This window comes from Lissotriton vulgaris, chromosome 7 (assembly GCF_964263255.1).
Source record: "Lissotriton vulgaris chromosome 7, aLisVul1.2, whole genome shotgun sequence".
Classification (NCBI taxonomy): domain Eukaryota; kingdom Metazoa; phylum Chordata; class Amphibia; order Caudata; family Salamandridae; genus Lissotriton; species Lissotriton vulgaris.
Genome location: NC_141695.1, coordinates 493,493,307 through 493,520,390, shown reverse-complemented (window position 1 = coordinate 493,520,390; position 27,084 = coordinate 493,493,307). Strand labels below are relative to the sequence as shown.

Genomic DNA, 27,084 nt, shown 5'->3' with positions numbered 1-27,084 from the left:
CACAACTCAAATGCATTACTTCCCTTCAGTAACTATCTTTCTGGTGAATATTCTAATTGCTGATTACTCCCCTCAGGAGCAACACACGTGATTATCTCAACCTACCCTCACGTCTATTTCTATTGGGAGGAGTTGCATGGGCAGGAAGGAATTCATACACCCACACAAGTAGTTTCATCCAATGTACCTGGCAAGTGCTGGCATGAGGGGAGAAATGCCAAGGCCTTTGACCATCAATCAATCAGGGGATTTGTAAAGCGCACTACTTACCCGTTAGGGTCTCAAGGCGCTGGGGGAGGGTGGTTTGGGGGTGGGGTAGGGTGGGGGAAGGAGCTGCAGCTAGTGGTCGAAGAGCCAGGTTTTGAGCAGTCTTCTGAAGGCGGGGAGGTCTGCGGTCTGTCGTAGGTGGAGGGGGACGGCGTGGGAGGGGGAGGGCGTTCCAGGTCTTGGCGGCGCGGTTAGAGAAGGATCTGCCCCCAGAAGTGGTTCTGTGGATGCGCGGGACGGCGGCAAGAGAAAGGTCGGTGGAGCGGAGTTTCCTGTTGGGTACTTAGAAGGCAATTCTGTTGTTGAGATATGCTGGGACGGTCTTGTGGAGTGCTTTGTGTGTGTGGATCATGAGTTTGAATGTGATTCTTTTGTCGACGGAGAGCCAGTGCAGGTCTTTCAGGTGCGGGGTGATGTGGTCCTGGCGTAAGACGTCAAGGATCAGACGTACTGAGGCGTTCTGGATTATTTGGAGTCTGTTGATGAGTTTGGACGGGGCATCGGCGTAGAGGGCGTTTCCGTAGTCAAGTCGGCTGCTGACGAGGGCATGGTGAAGGTTTTCCGTGTGTCCGCCGGGATCCATCTGTAGATCTTGAGGAGCATACCGATGGTGTGGAAGCAGGAGGAGGAGACTGCGTTGACTTGGTTGGTCATGCTGAGCTTGGAGTCGAGGATGACCCCTAGGTTGCGTGCGTGGTTGATTGGTGCCAGGGGGGTGGGGGGGGGGGCGGGGGGGGGAGTTCCTAGTGATGCAGGCCACCAGGAGTCGTCCCACGCTGAGGGGTTGGGCCCAAGGATGAGGATCTCCGTCTTGTCCGTGTTTAGCTTGAGCCGGCTTGCCTCCATCAAATCGGCGACGGCCTTCATAACCTGGTGCAGGTTGGATTTTGCAGTGAGGGGGGGTCCTTGGTGAGGGAGAGGATCAGCTGCGTGTCATCGGCGTAGGAGATTATGTTGAGGTTGTGCAGTCTGGTGATGCGAGCAAGGGAAGCCATGTAGACGTTGAACAGCATCGGGCTGAGGGAGGATCCCTGCGGGACGCCGCAGATGGTTTTGGTGGTTCCGGATTGGAACGGGGGGAGGAGGACTCTCTGGGTTCTGTCGTTGAGGAAGGAGTTGGTCCAATCCAGGGCCTTGTCTCTGATCCCAGCGTCGTGGAGGCGAGTACGAAGTGTGTGGTGGCAGACTGTGTCGAAGGTGGCAGAGAGGTCCAAGAGGATGAGGGCTGCTGTCTCGCCGTTGTCGAGTAGGATTCTGATGTCGTCTGTGGCGGCAATGAGGGCGGTTATGGTGCTGTGGTTGCTGCGGAAGCGTGACTGGGAGGGGTCCAGGATGTTGTTGTCTTCTAGGTAGCCGGTGAGCTGGATGTTGATGATTTTTTTACATGACTTTCGCTGGGAACGGGAGCAGGGAGATGGGCCGGAAGCTCTTGAGGTCGCTCGGGTCCTCCTTGGGTTTTTTCAGGAGGGCGTTGATCTCTGCGTGCTTCCAGCTCTCCGGGAAGGTAGCGGTTTCGAAGGAGAGGTTGATGATGTTACGCAGGTGGGGTGCGATGAGGCTGTCGGCTTTGTTTGCGATGTGGTGGGGAAGAGGATCAGACGGGGAGCCTGAGTGGATGGTGCTCATGGTCTTGAATATGTCTTCGGTGCTCACGTTGGTCCATGTGGTCAGAGGGTCGTGGACGGTGGGGTTCGGAGTGTTCGTCGTAGGGGGTTGAAGCAGTTGTGGATGTCGGTGATCTTGCGGTGGAAGAAGGCAGCGAGGGTGTCGCACAGGGCTTGCGATGGAGGAATGTCGTTGGTGCAGGGGCTAGGATTGGAGAGTTCTTTCACGATGTTGAAGAGCTCTTTGCTGTTGTTGTCAAGGCGGTCTTTGAACAAGGCTCTTTTGGTGGTCCTGATGAGGTGGTGATGGTTGCGAGTGGCGTTTTTGTGGGCTGTGCGGTTGGCAGGCGTTCTATCGTTGAGCCAGGTTTTTTTGAGTTTCCGGCAGGTGCGCTTAAAGGCCAGGAGCTCCGGGGTAAACCGGCTGGTGTCTCTTTTGGTGGGTTGTCTCATTGGTGCTACGGTGTTAGCGCAGTCCTCCATCCAGAGTCTGAGGGTGCGGGCCCCATTCTCGGGGTCGGTGGGGCTGGTTGGTGGGTTGAGTGCAAGGTGTGTTTCTAGAAGTTCCTTGGTGACTTTGCCCCAGCGTTGGCGGGGGATCAGTAGGGTGCGGTGGTGAGTGACGGGTTACTGGAAGGTGAAGTGGACGCTGTGGTGGTCGGTCCAGGTGAGTTTGGAAGAGTGGCTGAAGGCAACGTGCGGGCTGGTGGTGAAGATGGCATCGAGCGTGTGGCCGGCGATGTGGGTCGAGGTTGTGACGATCTGTTTCAGTCCGAGGGTGGTGAGGTTGTCGACCAGGGTGGAGGAATTGCGGTCGTTATTTTCCAGATGGTATTTCAGGTCGCCGAGAAGGATGTAGTTGGTGGAGGTCAGTGCGAGCGTGCTGATGAAGTATATGGAGTTGCAGAATTGGGGACTTGGGCCGGGTGGTCTGTAGACGAGGGTGCCTCTGAGGGTGGTTTGGGGTCTGGGTTGATCTTGAAGTGCATGTGTTCGGCAGTGGTGAGGGTGTCGTCAGTGTTTGTGGAGACCTTGATGGTGTTCTTGTGGATTATGGCGATACCTCCTCCGACTCCGTTTGTGCGGTCTCTGCACGAGATCTTGTATCCGTCGGGGATGGCCACTGCGATGTCTGGGGCGGAGGCTTCGTTCATCCATGTCTCGGTCAAGAAGGCGACGTCAGGTGATGTGGTGGTGAGTAGTTCCAAGAGCTCGACGGCGTGCTTGCGTGTGGTGCAGGTGTTGAGCAGGATGCATCGCAGTTGTTTGGGTTCCGCTGTTGTGGGTGCCTTGGCGTTGCTGATGCAGAAAAAGATGCAGTTCTGACAGGTGAAGGGGCCGTGGGTGTGCTTGGGGGTGGCCTTGTAGCAGTTGGTGGTGCGTCCGTGGTTGAGAGCGATGAGGGTGTTGGCGTCGTAGCGGGCATCACAGGTTGCATGAGGGCCAGGGGTTTTGGCGCTGGGTGCGGTCCATGCATGAAAAAACTTGCAATCACATGAGAATGCACCCAATATAGGCATGGAATAAGCGTCTGGAAAATAGTACAGAGGAGGAGGGAAAACAGAGGCTCATCTTATCTGAAAAGATTGCGTAGAACCGCTTGACCCACTCACGTATCAGCCTAGCTGGCAGCATCCAAACAATAATGCTTGGTGAAAGTATGTCTGTCTGCTGGACCAAGTCGCTGCTCTGCAGATTTGCTGACGAGGAACTCCAGCGAAAACAGCAGTCGAGGAAGAAACAGCTCTTTTAGAGTGAACTCTTGGAGTTGTCTGTAAAGGTCTTCCAGATTGTAGATGGCAAAAGTCAATAACTGCAGAAATCCATCTAGCTATGGTTTGTTTAGACACTGCTTGTCCTTGCCGTATATTTCCATAGGCAACAAATAGTTGATCGGATTTGCGAATGTCAGAGGTACTTTGTAAATAGAATTCTAAAACATCTTCTGATGTCATGAGCATGTAATGCCCTCTCCGCAGGCGATTGCGGAATAGGAAAAAACATCTTTAAGATGACTGGTTCGTTCAGGTGAAAACCAGAAGGGACCTTAGATATAAACTTTGGGCTTGTACGTAGCACCACAGAATTGGACCTGAATTGTAAGAAAGGTGAATGGACGGTGAAATCTTGAACATCATTGACTCTTCGCTAGCAAAAGAGAAACATTCCATGTTAGGAATTTGAAATACACCCTGTGAATTGGCTCAAATGGGTGGCGCATGAGCTGCGCTAATAATACATTAAAATGCCATGATGGAGGCGGACGACGTACAGGAGGAAACATTCTGAATAGTCCCTTAAAGAACTGTTGTATTCTTGAAGAATAAAGAGAGGTGGACCCATCCTGACGGTACCTTGAAATAGCTGCCAAAAAGACCTTCAACGTTGCATGAGATAAGCCTGATCTTGCTAAGTGCAAGAAAAAAAGTAATTTCTGGTCCAGCGTTGCATGAAATGGGTGAACCCCAGCAGATTGACACCAAATGCAGAATCTTTTCCATTTAAGTCTGTATGTCTTTATTGTAGCAGGTGCTCGCGCATTAGCCAGTACCTCCTTACAACCCGATATTCAGATGAGCGAATTCAAGGAGCTCATGCGCCAAGTTGTTATTTTTAGAGAAGCCGGATACGGATGGCAAATTTGACCATTCTGAATGGAGAGGAGAGTCGGTATGGTCGAAACTGTATTGGAGCGCACTCTGAAAGGAGAAGAAGTTCGGTGAACCAGTACTGGCGAGGCCAACTGGGGGAGATGAGAATCAAGCGACACAGCTCTTTCTTCATCTTCCGGAGAACTCTGGGAGCCAACGGTATCGGAGGAAAGGCGTAAGCCTTTATTTGAGACCAGTCGATCGAAAACGCATTCCCCTGAGAGTCCCTGTGGGGATGCCAGTTTGCAAAGAACAGGCATTAGCTATTTTTCTTGGTCGCAAAGAGGTCCAGATCAGGATGACCCCACGGCTGGAAGATTCCATCCGCTGTTGGCTTTTGCAGTTCCCATTCGTGGTTGGACACCGTTGACCTGCTGAGGGTGTCCGCCAGCACATTTGCAACTCCCGGCACATGAACAGCCAAGAGATTGACCCAGAGTCATATCGCCCAAACCCATGTGTCTTGGGCTTCCTGAGATAGAAGAACCAACCTAGTTCCTCCCTGTTTGTTTAAGTGATGCATACTTGTAGTATTGTCTGTCCGAACCAATACTGTGGCCCCTTGAAGAATTGCATGAAAGGATTTGAGGGCTAAGAAGATGGCACTTAGCTCTAGCAGATTGATGTGCCAAGCCTTTTCTTGAGGGCTCCATTTCCCGCTGACCTTCAGACCTTGAAGATGTGCTCCCCAACCCTCAAGGGATGAGTCTGTGGAGATTGTGTAATTTGGAGCCTCTTGAAGGAATGCACTCCCCTTCTACAAATTTCTTTCTTGTACCCACCAAATAAAAGGCCTCTCGCATCCGAGGAGTGATTTGAATGAGATCTTCGAATGAACTGGAGACTTGCAAACACTGCTTGTCTAGCTCCTCTAGCATTTTTCTCATGTGTAATCTGTAGTTGGGAACCAACGGGATGCAGGTGGAGGCCGTGGCCAGGAATGACTGAGGATCTACTGAAACGGACCTTTTTGTACGTAGAAGAACCACCAAATGGGAGCTTCAGGCCCGTTGTTCGTGTGAGACAAACACCTTTACTAGGAGTGTATTGATTGATGCTCCGAGAAATGTTCATATCGGAGCTAGGACTAGTTGGGACTTGTCATGATTTATTGAAAAACAGGTTTTGAAAAAGTAACTGACAAGTCTGGGTGTGCTGGACTGCTTATAAATAAGAGCGAGTCTTTATACAATTGTCTCAGTAATGATAAATTTGTATGCCTTGCAGACGTACATAAGCTGCCACTGGTGCTAGGATCTCCGTAAAGACACGTGGGGCGGAACTAAGTCCAAAAGGTAGGACTTTAATTGAAAATGTTTTGTGTCTATTGTAAAGCGTAGCCACTTTGAACTTAGGAAGGATTGGCACAAGAAAATAGACATCCTGGAGGTTGAGTGTAGTTATAAAGTCGTTCTGGCATAGGAACTTTAGGACTTTCTTGAGGTACAACATCTGTAAAGTTTGCGCAAAGATCGAAAATCAGGCGCTACTTTCCTGATTTGCTTGTTGATGAGGAACTGAGCGTAAACCCTAACTCTGTTGGAGATTCGGAACCACTCCGACGGTCCCGGTTTGTATCCATATAGACACTTGTGCAAACGACTCCCGTAGATGAGGAGGTGGAGGTCCCTTTGGAAGTGTAGAAAGAGGGAAATTTGACAAATTCTACAGTGTGCCCTTGGACCTGACGTTTAAAAAACCCAACGGTCCTCTGTCACCGTTTGACCAATTGGAACAAAAGTGAGAGATTAGACCTCCGACGTTTTTGGAGGGAATATAGATGGGCTCCAAGGTAATCCATTGTTTCTTAGAAGAGTTGCCTCAGCTGTAGATGATTTTCTATGTAGGACCTGTTGGTACTTTGCCTATGTGACTTCGTTCGATTTGAGTAACGCTGTTGGTTCTGATTGTAGGAGCCAATACTGGATGGAACTCCCTTGAAAATAGGACATGGAACTAAGTCCTCGGCACCACGAAAAGGCTGCGATTCTATACTGGAGAGACCCGAGTGTGCGGGCAGTATCTGTGTCCTTTAAGATGGTCTGCAGTGCCTCATCAATATGCTTGCCAGAGAGGGATCCTCTATGAAAAGGCAAGTGAAGTATTTAAGTTTGAACCTCTTTGCGAAAGACGTAGCATTAAAGCAAAATTGTCTTTGCCAGACTGCCCCTATTGCGAGCTGTCGAAAAACCTGTACACGCAATGTCTGCTGCACAGTGTATTATTTCTGATGCACTTCTCTCTCTGTCTCTCTCTCTCTTCTGCAGGATCTTCAAAGTGTGAGGCTTGGAGGATTCTGGAATAAATTCTACCAGCGCCAACACGTCAGAGCACATCTGGCGGCATACCTGCCCAACTGGATTGCAAGATTATTGCTGTGCCGCCTGAGTAATGACGGAGTCAGGGTTAGGCTGAGAGACTAGACAAGCAGGTGAATAGTCTGGAGCATCACATTTCTTGTCAAGGCGTGGAAAAAAAAACGCCGGCAGAGAGTTTGGCCTCTGCATGAGTTTAACACCTTCTTGCTAAATAAAGTCTATGATAGGAACTTAAACTTATTTCTGTGTATTTTTTTTTTTTTAAATCATAGAGAAAAACAGACCTCTTCCCTCAGGACGCGGGGAAAAGTGAAAGCGATTCGGCGCTCTCTTCATAAGGAGGGGAAAAACACCAATATTCACCGGAGATGAATGAAATAGAAATCCAGTTGTAAGAGAAGACGTAATCTCGCCATGGTACAGGCTGTGGCAGCCTCGCTGTCAGAAATACATAATTCTGATCTGAAGAATAAACATTTTCATACGGCTATGTGCTGCCCAAGAAGAATAATGGCGTAAGTAAAAAGCCATCACGCCATCACGTGGATGTAGCGGAAAGCTGCTGTCGAGGAAATAAATTGTCTACAAAAGCACAGTACATAAAAGTCAACAGTGCGTGAAACCAATTGTCAACGGGCTCAACCGTCGACGAATCCAACAGTTGACAGGGTCATCCGTCAACGAAGCCAACTGGCGACGAAGCTGAATGTTGGCGAAGCTCAACGTCTACGGAGCCCACAGTCTACGGAGCCCACAGTCCACGGAGCCCACAGTCCACGGAGCCCACAGTCTACGGAGCCCACAGTCTACGGAGCTCACAGTCTACGGAGCTCACAGTCTACGGAGCTCACAGTCTTCCGAGAGCTCACTGTCGACGAGCCTACCGTCTACAAAGCTCACCGTCGACGAGCCTACCGTCGACGAGGCCCACCATCGACGAGGCCCACCATCGACCAGGCCCACCGTCGACCAGGCCCACCGTCGACCGAGGCTACCGTCGACGAGGCTACCGTCGACGAGGCTACCGTCGACGAGGCTACCGTCGACGAGGCTACCGTCGACGAGCCTACCGTCGACGAGCCTACCGTCGACGAGCCTACCGTAGATGAGCCTACCATTGACGAGGCAAACTGTCGACTAAATTTACCATCGATGAAACTCACAGTGGTCGAGAGCCTGCAGTCGACGAGGGGGCACTGTCCTGATTGGCTGCAGTTTGGACTATACAAAATGACTAGGATAGTCACGAGTGTGGAAGTTTTTACTCTTGTAGCTTGAGCTACTTTACTTCCTGGTTGGTTATTACCAAGTTTTTCCAAGGATATTATTGCATAATATTGCTTTTTTATGTACCCTGGGACTCCCACTCCGACGACGGGGAATGATTCAGGCATGTGAATATATGAAAGACACCCTAATACTGGAAAAGGTGCAGTTGCATTAGGACCCAGGAGTAGGTGGAGCTCACTAATTAATGGTAGTAGTGTTCTTTCGTCTATTTCAGTTTGATGTGTAGTTTCTCTTTTAGAAGTTTCATAGTTAGTGTGGTTTGCGAGCTACTGATCCTTGAAATTGTCGCATGAGCCTCTCCCCATGCTCTTAGTTCTGCCCCTCAGACTCCCCGAAGTATTACCATAAAGTTTTGCAGGGGGCATGACTTATAAATATTTTTGGTATGTGGCCCAGAGCAAAACGTTTGAGGACCTCTGGCATAAGCCATCTGTGGAGAGGCAGAGTTTAATATTCAGTGTATGCCCATTATGGATCAGTGGTTGAAGTGTATGAAAATAGGAACAGCAATTTCGAAGGCAATGGAAATGGCCCTGTGGGTTGAAGAGTGCGTGTGGCGGCAAGTGTTGAAGCATGCTTAAAAAAAAGGGAATTTTCTTTATCTATTTTGCCAGACATACACCAATATTGTTCACAAAGAACTGTATATAAAATATATGACCTACGTACAAACTTGGAGTATAGAATCTTCATAATGTGAGAAGCCTGCAATTTTATATATTGGTCACAGTATGTTCTACAATCTGGGCCCCAGCTATCCTATATTTATTGGAATATTTTACATATGTTATACGCTGCAGGAGGTGAATTAACCCACTTATCTATGTAGCTAGGATCGGAAAGTAATGGCCAATATGTTAAAACTCTTCATTAAGTGCTTTACCTCAGAGAGCTTCCTCATTGGCGTCACGATATTGCACAAATTAGACAGATCTCTGTAGGAAGTGCAAGGACCAACTGAGCTTTCAGAGTACAAATAAAGTATTTGAAGAACAGGCAATACACATGGTTCTCTGCAGTCAGTCTACGAAATCAATCAATCATCGTAGACAGATTGCAGCCACAGACCTGCAGATAGCATGTAAGACCAAAGCATACAGGGCTGGATATCACTGTAGTCCTCAGTGGAGAACAAATGGGACAAGTAAACTGGAATGCAAAACGTTGACTTTTATCCTATGTTCTTCTTGTAACAGAACTTGTGACTAAGTGTATTCACGTGTGATGCACGTTTTAACGTTTTCAGCAGCAATCCTTTGCATTTGAATGAATGAATGTTGGATTTATAGAGCGTGTGGTTACCCTGAGGCGTCCCAGCGCTGTACCACTGGGGAACCCGTCCTGGCTTTCCCTGTGAGATGGTCCCTTTACTGACCATCCCCAAGGTGCAGCCAGGCATCCCCGGCGGTGATGGGGCCGGAGTGGAGATTAAGCAAGCTATTGCCCAGAGTTGCAGCGTGGGACCCCATGGTTAGAGTGGCTCAGAGGTGAGATTTATCGGGCCCGCTGACATTGGTCCTGCACCCGGCCGCGTCGGGAATTGAACCCTGGTCCTGGGCCGACCTCTGCCTCCGGGTCTGCCGCCTCTAACCGTTGAGCCACACTTCTCCACTGGCCTGTTTAACAACCTCCCCACTCCCAAACAAGCAGGTGCCTGATAAATGTCACAGTGGTGACACTCCTCTGACTATCTTCTTCTCTTCCCGGGTATTGAGTTTCTTTTGAGTCTAGCAGCATCTGGTAGTTGTGTTTTTTTAAAGCAACTCTAGTCAAAGGTGTCATGCAGGAGAAACACATCCTGGCTTCCAGACCTCACTCGTATCTCAGTGTAAGTTGCACCCTGTGTTATTGCTATGTTGATGCTTTCCCTCACCTGAGCTCCTCATAGCCTCTGCATCTACTGCCCAGAGCCTTATTCATGCAAGAGCTACCATCCCGCTTTCTACCTCAAAGTAGGATGTAAGCAGCTCCTCCTGGCAGGCCAGTCAAATGTTCACAGGGTTACTGGTCCCAAACCTGGCAAAGGGGGCTGGTGGTCAGTTTCCGAACCCTAGAGCTCTACTGAATCTCTTTGTCACCATAAGTGTGAAAGTCCCAGGCTTCTGGTCAGGGAATCTTGGCAAACTAACTGGACGTTTGCGTCCCATCCTTATGCTCAAGTTGCAGACAATCTTTGTGTATTCCAGCAGCTCAGTTCTGTGACCAGTTCTGCACTTTTGCAATTTTTACACTGACTGGTCCAGCCATAGTTGTTTTTACAAGTGCGAGCAGGGAGCCAAGTGCACAGACAATTCGGATTAACTGCCTCAGTGTTTAGCGGAGCCCAAAGTCAAGACTGGCTAACAACAAAGAGTGACTTTGGGCTAACCTTGAAGCATTAACAGGCTACGTCTGAGTGGACCTGTTGCTGGTTAAGTCTCGCTCATACAAGTGAATCAAGCTGGTTACCTTTCGTCTGGAGGACCAGCAGACCAATCGAGACATGGAAGGAAATGAGCATATCTGAGATAAAGCGTGAAGGTGGCAGATCCCCCACAGAGAAATGGAGCACTTAAGAGGTGAGAGAGAATAATCTGTGAAAGACATGTTGATAGCCAGAGGAGTCGGGGGTGATGGGAAAGATGAATGGCTGCATTTCTGCACATCCTCTCTAGAACCGGATATTTCCCTAATTCAAGAACTTGTTATCTACCAAGATCATAGGGGTGACTATGAACTCATCATAGATGTGGGAGGCATGGAAAAGATCATTAAGGACACTGCACCACATGTGGGAAGAAATGCAGGAGGAGAATGGGGTGGAGCTTATGGTAGCTTGGAAGGAACACAAGACGGACACAAAAGACTGGACTGTGCTCAGAGAGCGGAAGATCTTACTACTTGACATGTTCAGATGTTCTTCTTAGAGGATGCTACAAAAAATGAAAGGGAGAAAGAGGAACAGGGAGGCTCGTCCTCCTACTAATGAGTAACCAAAATATAGGTAGCCACTCAGTTTGGTGCGAAATAACACTCTACAAGGATTTCTGATATAACACTCACCCACCGGGGTTGCCCATTAGTGGCATGCTTTATCATCGGGTCCATCCCTTTCCACTGAGAACGAGGCTTGCTGCGACCTACGAATTACGTGGGAGCACTTATAGACATATTAATATGGTGTTGATAATAGGAATGGGTGTGGGGGTTTATTCGATGTGGAAAGAAAACAAAACCTTATAAATACCTGGCTTGTGTTCAACTAACATTTATTCTGGTCTCTAGTCAGTATAATTAACAAGCATTTAAAATGCATCGCTCTCGCCTTTGCAAAAGTTAGAGCTATTGGAATTGTAAATGACAACATTATTATTTATGTGTTGGTTTTGAAAACAGATAAATAAATGGCATTGTCATTTACAATGCCAATAGCTTAATCTCTCGCAAATGCGAGACCTATTGCATTTGCACACACACACACACACACACACCCACACACAAACACAGAGAGCCACACACACACACACACACACACACACACACACACACACACACACACACACACACACACAGAGAGCCACACACACACACACACACACACACACAGAGAGCCACACACACACACACACACACACACACACACACACACAGAGCCACACACACACACACAGAGAGAGCCACACACACACACACACACAGAGCCACACACACACAGAGAGCCACACACACACACATCCCCACACACACACACACAGAGAGCCACACACACACACACACACACAAACACAGAGAGCCACACACACACACACACACACACACACACACACACACAGAGAGAGCCACACACACACACACACACACACACAGAGCCACACACACACACACAGAGAGAGCCACACACACACACACACACAGAGCCACACACACACAGAGAGCCACACACACACACATCCCCACACACAGAGCCACACACAGAGCCACACACACACAGAGCCACACACACACAGAGCCACACACACACAGAGCCACACACACAGAGCCACACACACAGAGCCACACACACAGAGCCCCCCACGCACAGAGTCACACACACAGAGCCACACACACAGAGCCACACACACAGAGCCACACACACAGAGCCACACACACAGAGCCCCCCACACAGAGCCACACACACACAGAGCCACATACACACACAGAGCCATACACACACAGAGCCACACACACACAGAGCCCCCCACGCACAGAGTCACACACACAGAGCCACACACACAGAGCCACACACACAGAGCCACACACACAGAGCCACACACACAGAGCCACACACACAGAGCCACACACACACAGAGCCACATACACACACAGAGCCATACACACACAGAGCCACACACACACAGAGCCACACACACACACACACACACACACACACACACACACACAGAGCCACACACACAGAGCCACACACACACACACACACAGAGCCACGCACACACATAGCCACACACACACACACAGCCACAGGCACAGAGCCACACACGCACAGAGCCACACACGCACAGAGCCACACGCAGAGCCACACACACCCACATAGCCACACACACACACGCACAGAGCCACACACACACAGAGCCACACACACACAGAGCCACACACACACAGAGCCACACACACGCACAGAGACACACACACGCACAGAGCCACACACACACAGAGCCACTCACACACACACAAAGAGCCACACACACACACACACACACACAAAGAGCCACACACACACACAGAGCCAAAACACGCTGCTTTTAGGACCTAATTCAGGGCGCACAATAGATTGTGGTATAGATAAGACTAAGAAATTAGCCTATATATGTTTACAATAGTTTTGAATCTAGTTACGACGTTTGCTCACTGCCCAGAGATTCTGTGCAAATTAGTTCATATCCCCACGCCATAGGCAAAAATCCCTTTAACGCAGCAGGATGTGGTGAAATGAGCAGAGCTGCTGAGCAAGAAGCTGCTAGAGTCACAGCGTTCGCTCACCGCCGTGTAATATTGCACTGGAGATTCTGCGGAGAAGATGCATTTTGCCTGCAGAGGAACACAGGCCTTGTCTGCATTTCCATTGCTACTTCTTCTGCCTCAAGTTATGAGCTTCTCAGAACAGTCAGGCTTTAACAATAGAATATTACAATTAACTTGATTCATTTTCGTAGGGTGTCTTACTGTTTATTAGTTGCATTGGAGCATTTTTTTTAACTTGTAATTCCAGTTTTTAATATTTTAAAAATTGTACAGTTGTCAATAGGAAATTCTCAAATCTAACAATCACGGACCTGTGCTCTGAGCGTCTCTTGTACCACATTAGAAAGCTGCGTGGGAGTGAGGTGAGTGATGGCTTGTGGTGAGTATTAGCTGTGTGGCAGCGATGTGAGTTTTGATTGCATGGCAGTGAGGTGGGGGTGGATGTGTGTACGTGAGGTGTGCGGTGACTGTCGGCCGTTCTAGCTGTTAAGCCACATCTCTAACCGGTGGCTACATGGCAGTGAGGAGAATAGTGACAGTGTGATGATGTGAATGTTGCAGGGGTAGTGAGGTGAATGGTGGCTGTATGTCAGATAGGTCAATGGTGGCTGTGTGTCAGTGAGGTGAGTGGTGGTTGAGTGTCTTTGAGGCGAGTGGTGGTTGAGTGTCTTTGAGGCGAGTGGTGGTTGAGTGTCTTTGAGGCGAGTGGTGGTTGAGTGGCTTTGAGGCGAGTGGTGGTTGAGTGGCTTTGAGGCGAGTGGTGGTTGAGTGGCTTTGAGGCGAGTGGTGGTTGAGTGGCTTTGAGGTGAATGGTGGTTGAGTGGCTTTGAGGCGAGAGGTGGTTCAGTGGCTATGAGGCGAGAGGTGGTTCAGTGGCTATGAGGCGAGTGGTGGTTGTGTCTGCGTGTACAGGCATGCTGGGGGGCTCCAATTAAGATTGTTGCCAATATACTATTCTAAATCTTCCCAATTCAAACTGTTTTTGTCTACTGTTTGATCTCTAATCTAAACGTTCCCTAAAGTAGTTAATTGATGCTCATTTTTAGGTCTTACATTTTGTATACAATGCTCTTTAGTGCTTGTTCGTGTGTAATTTTACACACAAATCTACACCCATATGTTACTTTGTAGTGAAGATGTTGCTTGCCATGTCGAATGACAAATGTTGATTATTGTTTACAAAACGTTGAGGACATCTACCATAGGATATATAGTAGCAAATTCACCACTCCCCTGAAGTTTGACACAACTCAAATGCATTACTTCCCTTCAGTAACTATCTTTCTGGTGAATATTCTAATTGCTGATTACTCCCCTCAGGAGCAACACACGTGATTATCTCAACCTACCCTCACGTCTATTTCTATTGGGAGGAGTTGCATGGGCAGGAAGGAATTCATACACCCACACAAGTAGTTTCATCCAATGTACCTGGCAAGTGCTGGCATGAGGGGAGAAATGCCAAGGCCTTTGACCATCAATCAATCAGGGGATTTGTAAAGCGCACTACTTACCCGTTAGGGTCTCAAGGCGCTGGGGGAGGGTGGTTTGGGGGTGGGGTAGGGTGGGGGAAGGAGCTGCAGCTAGTGGTCGAAGAGCCAGGTTTTGAGCAGTCTTCTGAAGGCGGGGAGGTCTGCGGTCTGTCGTAGGTGGAGGGGGACGGCGTGGGAGGGGGAGGGCGTTCCAGGTCTTGGCGGCGCGGTTAGAGAAGGATCTGCCCCCAGAAGTGGTTCTGTGGATGCGCGGGACGGCGGCAAGAGAAAGGTCGGTGGAGCGGAGTTTCCTGTTGGGTACTTAGAAGGCAATTCTGTTGTTGAGATATGCTGGGACGGTCTTGTGGAGTGCTTTGTGTGTGTGGATCATGAGTTTGAATGTGATTCTTTTGTCGACGGAGAGCCAGTGCAGGTCTTTCAGGTGCGGGGTGATGTGGTCCTGGCGTAAGACGTCAAGGATCAGACGTACTGAGGCATTCTGGATTATTTGGAGTCTGTTGATGAGTTTGGACGGGGCATCGGCGTAGAGGGCGTTTCCGTAGTCAAGTCGGCTGCTGACGAGGGCATGGTGAAGGTTTTCCGTGTGTCCGCCGGGATCCATCTGTAGATCTTGAGGAGCATACCGATGGTGTGGAAGCAGGAGGAGGAGACTGCGTTGACTTGGTTGGTCATGCTGAGCTTGGAGTCGAGGATGACCCCTAGGTTGCGTGCGTGGTTGATTGGTGCCAGGGGGGTGGGGGGGGGGGGGGGGGGGGAGTTCCTAGTGATGCAGGCCACCAGGAGTCGTCCCACGCTGAGGGGTTGGGCCCAAGGATGAGGATCTCCGTCTTGTCCGTGTTTAGCTTGAGCCGGCTTGCCTCCATCAAATCGGCGACGGCCTTCATAACCTGGTGCAGGTTGGATTTTGCAGTGAGGGGGGGTCCTTGGTGAGGGAGAGGATCAGCTGCGTGTCATCGGCGTAGGAGATTATGTTGAGGTTGTGCAGTCTGGTGATGCGAGCAAGGGAAGCCATGTAGACGTTGAACAGCATCGGGCTGAGGGAGGATCCCTGCGGGACGCCGCAGATGGTTTTGGTGGTTCCGGATTGGAACGGGGGGAGGAGGACTCTCTGGGTTCTGTCGTTGAGGAAGGAGTTGGTCCAATCCAGGGCCTTGTCTCTGATCCCAGCGTCGTGGAGGCGAGTACGAAGTGTGTGGTGGCAGACTGTGTCGAAGGTGGCAGAGAGGTCCAAGAGGATGAGGGCTGCTGTCTCGCCGTTGTCGAGTAGGATTCTGATGTCGTCTGTGGCGGCAATGAGGGCGGTTATGGTGCTGTGGTTGCTGCGGAAGCGTGACTGGGAGGGGTCCAGGATGTTGTTGTCTTCTAGGTAGCCGGTGAGCTGGATGTTGATGATTTTTTTACATGACTTTCGCTGGGAACGGGAGCAGGGAGATGGGCCGGAAGCTCTTGAGGTCGCTCGGGTCCTCCTTGGGTTTTTTCAGGAGGGCGTTGATCTCTGCGTGCTTCCAGCTCTCCGGGAAGGTAGCGGTTTCGAAGGAGAGGTTGATGATGTTACGCAGGTGGGGTGCGATGAGGCTGTCGGCTTTGTTTGCGATGTGGTGGGGAAGAGGATCAGACGGGGAGCCTGAGTGGATGGTGCTCATGGTCTTGAATATGTCTTCGGTGCTCACGTTGGTCCATGTGGTCAGAGGGTCGTGGACGGTGGGGTTCGGAGTGTTCGTCGTAGGGGGTTGAAGCAGTTGTGGATGTCGGTGATCTTGCGGTGGAAGAAGGCAGCGAGGGTGTCGCACAGGGCTTGCGATGGAGGAATGTCGTTGGTGCAGGGGCTAGGATTGGAGAGTTCTTTCACGATGTTGAAGAGCTCTTTGCTGTTGTTGTCAAGGCGGTCTTTGAACAAGGCTCTTTTGGTGGTCCTGATGAGGTGGTGATGGTTGCGAGTGGCGTTTTTGTGGGCTGTGCGGTTGGCAGGCGTTCTATCGTTGAGCCAGGTTTTTTTGAGTTTCCGGCAGGTGCGCTTGAAGGCCAGGAGCTCCGGGGTAAACCGGCTGGTGTCTCTTTTGGTGGGTTGTCTCATTGGTGCTACGGTGTTAGCGCAGTCCTCCATCCAGAGTCTGAGGGTGCGGGCCCCATTCTCGGGGTCGGTGGGGCTGGTTGGTGGGTTGAGTGCAAGGTGTGTTTCTAGAAGTTCCTTGGTGACTTTGCCCCAGCGTTGGCGGGGGATCAGTAGGGTGCGGTGGTGAGTGACGGGTTACTGGAAGGTGAAGTGGACGCTGTGGTGGTCGGTCCAGGTGAGTTTGGAAGAGTGGCTGAAGGCAACGTGCGGGCTGGTGGTGAAGATGGCATCGAGCGTGTGGCCGGCGATGTGGGTCGAGGTTGTGACGATCTGTTTCAGTCCGAGGGTGGTGAGGTTGTCGACCAGGGTGGAGGAATTGCGGTCGTTATTTTCTAGATGGTATTTCAGGTCGCCGAGAAGGATGTAGTTGGTGGAGGTCAGTGCGAGCGTGCTGATGAAGTATATGGAGTTGCAGAATTGGGGACTTGGGCCGGGTGGTCTGTAGACGAGGGTGCCTCTGAGGGTGGTTTGGGGTCCGGGTTGATCTTGAAGTGCATGTGTTCGGCAGTGGTGAGGGTGTCGTCAGTGTTTGTGGAGACCTTGATGGTGTTCTTGTGGATTATGGCGATACCTCCTCCGACTCCGTTTGTGCGGTCTCTGCACGAGATCTTGTATCCGTCGGGGATGGCCACTGCGATGTCTGGGGCGGAGGCTTCGTTCATCCATGTCTCGGTCAAGAAGGCGACGTCAGGTGATGTGGTGGTGAGTAGTTCCAAGAGCTCGACGGCGTGCTTGCGTGTGGTGCAGGTGTTGAGCAGGATGCATCGCAGTTGTTTGGGTTCCGCTGTTGTGGGTGCCTTGGCGTTGCTGATGCAGAAAAAGATGCAGTTCTGACAGGTGAAGGGGCCGTGGGTGTGCTTGGGGGTGGCCTTGTAGCAGTTGGTGGTGCGTCCGTGGTTGAGAGCGATGAGGGTGTTGGCGTCGTAGCGGGCATCACAGGTTGCATGAGGGCCAGGGGTTTTGGCGCTGGGTGCGGTCCAGGCGCGGACGGGTGCAGACGGGCTTGCCTTAGGTGCCCCAGCGGCGCGCCCGCCATATAAGGGGAGGTGGGGAGGGAGGATCAGCTGGGAGGCGAATTGCCAGGGCAGCGAATGGGCATGGGGGGGCTGGACGGTAGGGGAGGCAGCGGCAGGAAAAATCGGCGAAAATGAGCTAACCTGGGAGAAGCCACAGAACAGGCTCACAGCTGCAGGGCACAGAGTAAAAAACAGGCAGGGGCACAGGCACACAGGGTACAGGAAACGGGCAGGGGCACAGGAAAATGAGCTAACCTGGGAGAAGCCACAGAACAGGCTCACAGCTGCAGGGCACAGAGTAAAAAACAGGCAGGGGCACAGGCACACAGGGTACAGAAAACGGGCAGGGGCACAGGCACACAGGGTACAGAAAGGAGAGAATGGGCAGGGGCACAGGCACACAGCAGCAGGAAGCAGCAGCAACGGCGATCAGGTGCGGGGCACCAGGAGCACGAGTCCGCAGGCAGGAGGCAGCAGAAGGATGGCACTCGCACTGGTGGCTCTGCAGCGGAGGGAGAGCGACCTACCAGAAAGGTCAAGGGTCAAGGAGGAAGCTATGTGGAAAGGGGGATGGAGGGCAGAGAAGACATGTGCAACTGGCAAATGATGGCATGTAGCTGGTTGAAGGTTTGAATCCCATTCAATGGGAGCAATATGGGTTAAGTGTGTGGAGCGGGGATGAGCACAGGTCTAGTACCCACTTTCTAATTTGGTCAAGACTTACATTCTTGTAGCTTCTTGGGCGATACCCCAATGCCCGCAGTCCCTTTGAGACTTAGGGGAGGAAGGAACAGGTGTCCTGCACAATCCGGCATATAATGTACAGCAGAAACCAGATTTTAACACAACATACATCAGCGATGGGTACCAAACTGAATTTATTTATGGAATTTCCCTGCTCCAGGAACACCACTTCTGCCTAGATCTCGGTGCTCCTGTGGTTTCTGGATTGCTACGTTGCCCCCCATTCTATCTGCTTGCATATACAAATATCAGGGTTATGTTACAGAAGTGACAATTTTATTAAGTTGCCAAAGATCAATTTATGTGTGCAGCATATGCGAAGCAGCTCTCATACGGACAACTATACAGCAGGCCACATTTCTATACCTTTAACCTTGCCTGTTCCTGTAAGCATATAATCCCAATATACTAGCAAAAAAACTGCCAGGCACGGTAAAAGAAACTGCTGACAGCAAGCACAACCAGTGTTTGGCTGGAAACACGTGTGCACTCAATAAATCCGCATGACAGTTCAGGCTCAGTTGACAAAAGCTGGTATGGCACACAAAGGTGCGTTTACATAAAATAACTGCGTAGTAACATGACCCAGCAGGGTGAAAACGTATTTAGTTACACCCTTCCTGGAATGCACAATTGTTGGGAAAGGCACACAATTTTGTGTTTCGGTACAACATTTACAACAGAACAGTATTTCGCACAACTGAATGTGAACTAACCACAAAGCACTGGTATTCCAAGTATGTACAACCACGCAGGGGAAAGTCCTCCTTACACCACCCGGACAAATTATAGATGGACAGTTAGTACTAGTTAGTACTACAAATTTTTTATGAGAACTATGATAAAGAAATGGATGATTTGTTATGCTTTTTCTGAATCTGTGATATATATACACACACACACATAACTTTAAGCATCCTTAGATTATGGTGCGCTATTCCACCCACTAAATTGACCAGACAGTCTCCTTTATTTTGCTTTGTTGTATTCTTTCCACCGATTCATCTGCCTAGTAGCTGTGCACTCAGTGGCCCTCGTTTTTGCTAGACTGGGACAAAACTCACCTCCTCCCACGTGGACAGTTGGTACTACAAATAGTTCATCCCAAAACAGGTGGTATCTGGCCAACTTAAAGGACCTGAATCATGTTTTATTTTAAGCAGTAAGTGTGACTTACCGAAGACGCTGCACGTAGGTTTTATTCCAGTGCTAAAATACCCAAACCACATACAATTATATTCAATGGAACTAATTCATCCGTTGCACGCTCATTTCCACATTTTAGGGAGGAAACCGTTACTCTAGTGGGTACTGGGTCCGTGTCCTCCTTATAAACACTGTTTTAGAGTTAAGTAACGCCCTAAAAGCAAAATTAAACAATGCACCACATAGACACATGGCAGCCCAAAGACTACACCTCTGACTTTACGCTTGGAACAAGAGGCTTCCCATGGAGTAACAATGTATAGGCAAGAAATGCGAGATACTGCAGAGTGCGACATCCCTCAACGGAAAGAACGAACACACAACAAAATAAACAAACTATGTAAGCGATCCACATGAAACATTGTCAGCTAGCGTTACCTCACCCAAACAGTCTACTCTCACTGCTTGAATCAAGTCCCCTTCGCTCAATGCAGTTGCAAACCTCCAGTTCTACTTGTTCTCTTTGTCGCATACGTACAATGAACATTTTGAATACTTATCACTTGACTCTCATATTTGCATGAAAGCTCACTGTACAGAGATGCACCATGTTTACAATACATATCATCTCTCGTAAAAACAATTCACCTGTTCTGCAGTTGCTCGTGCCCGGAGCGCAGAGTGCTGAGCTCGATCTGTAGCTGCGCGCGCTCCTTGGCTGTGTCGACGAGCGCACGTCGGGGGTCGGCTAATTCTGTCTCGTAGAGCTGGCGCAGGCCGGTGAGCTTGCGGGTGCGCACCTCCTCGCGATTCGTCACCTGCAGCCGGAGTCCACTGTTTTCCGACTCGAGGGTGCGCACCTTGTCGATATAGATTGCCAGCCGGTCGTTGAGGTGGCGCAGCTCTTCCTCCTCCTGCATCCGCTAAAGGCGCGTGGGACTGAGAGGGGTGCCAGCCACGCTGCCTCTGCGAGAGCTAGAGCGCGAGCCCTGGACCGGCGTAGAGATGGCCATGTCGCCAGCAGGAGAAAAAAGGCTGCGGCCGTGCAAGGAGATGCAAGACAACCGAGACAGCTACAATTCCAAAATGCACGCTGCGCCTGGCGAAACGAGCAAAAACGAAACTGCAAAAACCTAAGGATGCCACCACGCTGCTGTTACATGTACAATACAGATGGCAATAAAATTATATTTATTTAAAAAAAGGCAACGGTAGGGAAGAGGAGATGTAAACAAGAGAGGAGCGCTCCATACCACCATGTTTCTCCGAGGTCATGCAGAAATGCCTCAGAGAAACGCCCAGTCATTTTCGGATTCAAGGGCGTGTTACTTTCTCTCCTCTTTCCATTGGCTGGAAAGTAAAATTCCAGCCAATGGGAAGAGGAGAGAAAAACTAAAAAACACCCCCCCGAATCCCAAAAAGACGTGGCTTAAATGGACAGACGCCCCTCTCCTCCAATGGCTGGCCTCCGTTTAGGTACCCAGCCAATGGAGAAAAGGGGCGTGTTTAAGCCCCACACTAAGAAACATAAGATCTCGCCGGCGAGACTGTGCAAGCGCAGCCTACGCAGGCTGAGACCTAAAAACTGGGAGAGGGAAGGGTGGATAACTATGTACCTGCTTCCTACGGGTAGTTATGTTTCGAGCCATTCCGTTGCCTTTTCATCAGGACCAAGGATCTACCTCCTTGATAGCACTCCTGCAGTGCTATTGGTGAAAATTGCGCACAAATACTTTGCATGCTACATAGCCGCAATATAAATAATGAGAGGGTTACTCTGCCAAAAGTTTAGCAGAAAACATACTTTAACCAACACCTATATATTAAAGTACTCCTAACGTGCTGTTTATATACATTCTGAACACCACCTATTAGTGCCATAACTAGTGAACTAATACATTCTAAAAATAGTGGTGAGCACTTCCCAATAGAATTAGCGGAATGGGATGGAGCCGATGATGAAGCATGCCACCAAGGGGCAACCCCTGTGAGTGAGGGTTATATAAGAAAACAAGTGTGTTTTCTTCACCTTCTAAATGGTTATTTTATGTCAAGAACGGAGGCTCCTATTATACCTTTTTTTCTTGCTTTATTTTCAATAGCAGCAAGATAAGCAAGTAACTACAATACCCAGAAGGCACAGCAGGAAAACTACTGGCCAATGGGATTGGAAAAAACAAACAATAAACCAATCACGACAGGGATAGTAAATATGGCCCAATCTGACCATGTGTAGTCCTCTTTTCTTGCTGCTACGCAGTCAGATGAGTCGTTTTTACATGTTTCTCTCATATTATGCTGTGTATTGTATTATATATATTAATTTTGCTTGTATTTTGATATTCTAACTGGTGCCCCTCGAGCGCTGCTTGCGCTCGTTTCTATATTGTGCCTTCGAGCGCTGCTCGCGCTCGTTTCTCTATTATCCCGGTTCCTTGGTTAGACCCGTTTCCCCACCCCCTCGCGCGCATCAGCGGTTGGTTTCTCCCCGCAGCGCGCTCCCTCTCAAGCCTGCATAGCCTTACCGCGTCTTTACCGGAGCGCTTCTGTGAGGCTTTTGTGTTCTCAACTTCGTTTCTTCACGGTCCTGCCCTCGGGGGAGTGTTGTTTCCTCACGCTCATGCCCAACTTTGCTTTCCTACAATTAACCCTCTTCCTCACTGCCATTTACACCTTACTATGGAGGTTTCCAGCTCCCCTGAGCTTGACAATGACGAAAGTGAATCTTTCAAACATGACCTTATTCATTTTATTAATTCTTCTGTGGAGACAGCAGTGGAAGCTTCTATGTCTCGTGTTTCTAAGCACATGGAGAACTCTCTCCTGAGTCTTATGACCAAGGCTTTGGCCCATTCTGCGGGGGAAAGCAGAAAGCGTAAACTGGTTCCTTCCACTACTATTTCAAAAAATGTGTCACTACTGAGTCGCGAGTTGTCCTCGCATCTGACTGAGGGCGTGGTACCTCCCAGGCCTCCTTCCACGGAGGGGTTTAAGACTGGGCAAAAGTAAATCCAAGAGTAAGAATGTGGAGGTTCCTAAGAAGCTCGTCATTGACTCCATCCCTGATACGGATGATGATGATGATATGGGTGACACTGACGATCTGGCAGACCTCTTTCAGATTAATGATCCTCCTTCACCCAAGAAGCCTAGACTTGACGCTTTTGCGTCTCAACCCGTCCTTGACTCGGAGGGCAACCCTATGTTTGACCCTACTACTATTAGTCATCCTAATTCCACAGAATGGTTTCCCATTCCCCATGTGGGTGATTATATCTCATCCAAACTACGCCTTCCTCTGGATAAGTCTGTCAGAGCTAAACTCAAGTCTGAATGTCCCAAACCTTCTCTACCCTCTCATATCACTGTCAGTCCTTCCATTGATCAACCCCTCCTTACTTTCTTTTCGAAATTTGGCAAGGACCCTCGCAAGGGCGTGGACAGAGCTTGGTCCACCTGTCAGGACAAATCACTAGATGTTGTTGGTCCTTTGGCCCGGGTGCTGGATATGGCGGAGACTGCCGCCTGGAAGGGTCTGACCTCAACCCTGAGGATATTTCTCTTTGGATTCAAAGATCCTTTTGCCTTTTGGGCAATGCCAACGCTGCAATTATCCATGAACGCCGCAAGGGCCTTTTGATTAAACTAGATCCAAATTTGGCAAATCTGGCATCGCAGGATCCTGGCGTTAAGGCGGATGGTCTCCTTTTTGGTGATTCCCTTGTCAAGGACCTCAGCCGCTATGTATCTACCTTTGCTTCATTGGACAAAGCCCAATTCTCCATTAAGAAAGTCTTCGCCCCTTGGGTTTTTGGCAGGGCCGGCAGAGGCAGGAACCGCTCTTCCGGCCGCGGTTATCAAAACCAAGGTTCCAGAGGTGCAGCCAATTCCGGCTATCAAGACTACAAACCACAATTCTACCCCCAACAAGGTCATGGCTTCCGTGGACGTGGACAAAAAGGTTTCCGTGGCAACAACAGCCAAGCCAATACCCAAGGTAAGCCTTTCTCCTCCAATCTCTTTTTCTTTCCAGGTGGCGCACTCTCACAGCGGACCCTTGGGTCCTCAATTCTGTCCAAGGCTATCTCATAGAGTTCTACGCTCCGCCTTTCCAGGATATTTTTCCTCCGCCTCTGGATTTTTCCGCAGACGTAGCTCAGCTCGTCTCACAGGAAGTCCAAAATCTTCTTCTCAAACATGCTATCCTCATAACTCCATTCGATCCCTCCGGGTTTCTAAGCTCACTCTTTTTGGTCCGAAAAAAGAACAAAAAGGTGCGCCCTGTAATCAATCTCAAGTGGTTCAACCAGTTTGTAGTTTATCGCCACTTCAAGATGGAGACCATCATCCCTCTCAGGGACACATTGCGCCCATCCAACTGGATGGCCAGATTGGACCTTCAGGATGCCTATCTCTCGATTCCCATTCACGAATCTCACACAAAAAATCTACAATTTCAGTGGCTCGGTGTCACCTACCGGTTTTTTTCTCTTCCTTTCGGTCTTTCTTCCGCTCCTTGGTGCTTCACCAAGGTGATGAGACCTGTCGTGTCCTATCTAAGGTCTCTGGGCATTCGTCTTTTTAATCTAGACGACATCTTACTCATGCATACCGACAAACAGTCTCTTCTCGCCAATCTCAGTGTGACTCAGTCTCTTCTCCTCGAACTGGGCTTTCTGATCAACTCAGAAAAATCCATGCTCGTTCCATCTCAAAGTATAGAGTTTCTAGGTTTCCGGGTGGATTCTTCCACCGCTTCTCTTTACCTTCCACAATCCACGGTTACTGCCATCCGAACTGAGATACGTCACGTTCTCCAACTCTCTCAAGTGTCCCTTTGTTCTCTTGCACGGATAGTGGGCCTTCTTTCGGCGCCTATTCAAGCCATCTTTCCCGGCCCACTGCATTATCGCGCCCTGCAACGTCTGAAGATAAGACATCTTCGCAAAGGACTGGCGTATTCCGATCTTATTCAGCTGGACCTAGAGTCACGCCTCGAGCTTCAATGGTGGATCGACCATTTAGATGTGTGGAACGGAAGAACGATCTTCGCGATGGCCCCAGATCTTGTCTTAGAATCAGATGCCAGTCTGTCGGGTTGGGGCGCCCGATGTGGTTCAATCTCGACTGGAGGTACATGGTCTCCAGAGGAGTCGTCATTGCACATCAATTGTTTAGAGATGCTGGCGGGCTCCTGTGCAATTCGCAGTCTGGCGAAAAACAAGGCAAGTTGTTCCATTCTTCTTCAGATGGACAATGTTTCTGCGGTCCGCTACATAAACCATCTTGGTGGCACAAAATCCAAACCACTCGCAGAACTTGCGAAAAGCCTTTGGGATTTCTGTCTCCAACACAAACTGTCCCTTCGGGCGGAGTACCTGCCAGGCAATCTCAATGCCATAGCAGATTGGCACTCTCGTTATCTGCGAGATTCAAGCGATTGGAAGCTTCTTCCCTCCGTCTTTCTTTCTCTCTCTCTCCCGCAAATGGGGTCCTTTCTCTATCGATCTTTTTGCTTCCCGTCTCAATTCCCAACTTCCTGCTTTCTTCAGTTGGCGACCGGATCCTCTCGCTCTGGCGACGGATGCCTTTCTCCAGGACTGGTCCCTACACCTCAATTACACTTTCCCCCCATTCCTCATGATCAACAGGGTGCTGGCTCAAGTCCGACGTCAGTCGACCTCCTTGGTTCTTCTAGCTCTTTTCTGGCAAGCTCAGATCTGGTTCCCTTCGCTCCTGGAGCTAGCAGTGGACTTCCCGGTGCTTCTTCCTTTCAGCGAAGATCTCCTCCTAGACCCTCAGGGTCTTCCCCACGCCATGATTCTGGACCAATCCCTGGTTCTTTCAGCTTGGAAAATTTCCGGTCTTCCTCTTCTGACATCGTTTCACAGGAAGCTTCAATCTTAATCAGTCAGGCTTGGGCCCCGGGCACTTCCAGAGCCTACAAGTCAGCTTGGACTTTATGGTCAAGCTGGTGTCTGGAATGGTCTGTCGATCCCTTTTCAGCCCCTCTAAGTTTTGTGGTTAACTTCCTAGCTTCCGAAGCTAGCGCGGGTAAATGTTACCGCACTGTCAACCTTTATAGATCTGCTATCTCATTGAACCACTGTCCCATTGACAATAAGCCGGTAGGTACTCATCCTTTAGTGTGTCGTCTTCTCCGAGGAGTCCGATTTTGGAAACCTCACTTGGCTAAGTATTCAGTTTTATGGGATGTTAATTTGGTTTTCAAATTGTTTATTTCATGGCCTGACAATGATGCTCTCTCGCTCAAAATGCTTTCAGCCAAACTTACCATGTTATAGTACTTAATTTCAATCAAACGTGTTTCTGATGTCAAAGCTTTGGATTTGTCTTCCAGACAATTCTCACCTTCTGGTGTTTTGTTTTAGGTTCACAGACGTACCAAAACCAATTTGCAATCTGTATTTTATCCCTATTTCCCTTCCCAACCTCAGCTTTGTGTTGGTCAATGTCTCAAAAGTTATGAACATAAAACTGCTGATCTCAGGACCTCCTCTCATTCGCAATTGCTCATTTCCTTTCGAAAAACCCCATCATCCTGTGTCCTCTGCCACGCTCGCCCGTTGGGTGCGCTGGATTATGTCCCTTGCGGGCATTGACATTACCGCTTTCGGTGCTCACTCTGCCAGGGGTGCTATGCCCTCTAAAGCCTTTTGGGCAGGCTCTCGTTTGGAGGATATCCTGAAATCAGCAGATTGGTCAAATGATTCGGTTTCCAAAACTTTTTATTGCAAACCTGTTACTGCTTCTTCTTGGTGATTAATATGCTTTGAACAAGCATAATAGGAGCCTCCGTTCTTGACATAAAATGTAGATTTTCCTAGTACTTATGACGAAAGTCTTAATTTTATTAAAGACACGGAGGCGAGTATTATCCCACCTCTGCTTTTCTAATTATGTCTGTTTTCCCCACCCTTAGGAACTCCGGCTTTACCACCAGCCTCCAGTTAAGACTGCCTCCGCTCCTATGGATTATCTCTCTACATCAGGATCCTCATCTGTGTTCAGTTGGACTTTCCTCCGTCACTATCCTGCAGTTCTGGGTTTCCTTCAGGATTTATTTGCTTGGATTATGACTTTTTGCATTTTGTTAGCTATTTTTCCTTTGTTTATGCACTCTGACTAACTTTCTCGCACAAGAAAAGAGGACTACACATGGTCAGATTGGGCCATATATACTATCCCTGTCGTGATTGGTTTATTGTTTGTTTTTTCCAATCCCATTGGCCAGTAGTTTTCCTGCTGTGCCTTCTGAGTATTGTAGTTACTTGCTTATCTTGCTGCTATTGAAATTAAAGCAAGAAAAGAAGGTATAATACTCGCCTCCGTGTCTTTAATAAAATTAAGACTTTCAGTCATAAGTACTAGGAAAATCTACATTTTGCAGTATTTTGAGTAGATCCCTATATCTTGGTTACTT

The 27,084-nt window shown here is 49.3% G+C and overlaps 1 protein-coding gene and 1 pseudogene across 11 annotated transcripts in view; one reads left to right on the top strand and one right to left on the bottom strand.

The window, feature by feature from the left end:
* MAP2K4 (mitogen-activated protein kinase kinase 4) overlaps positions 1-27,084 on the bottom strand; it is a 767,786-nt gene that overhangs the window by 90,221 nt on the left and 650,481 nt on the right. The window lies entirely within an intron of this gene.
* Positions 22,320-23,732, top strand: LOC147701947 (uncharacterized; annotated as a pseudogene).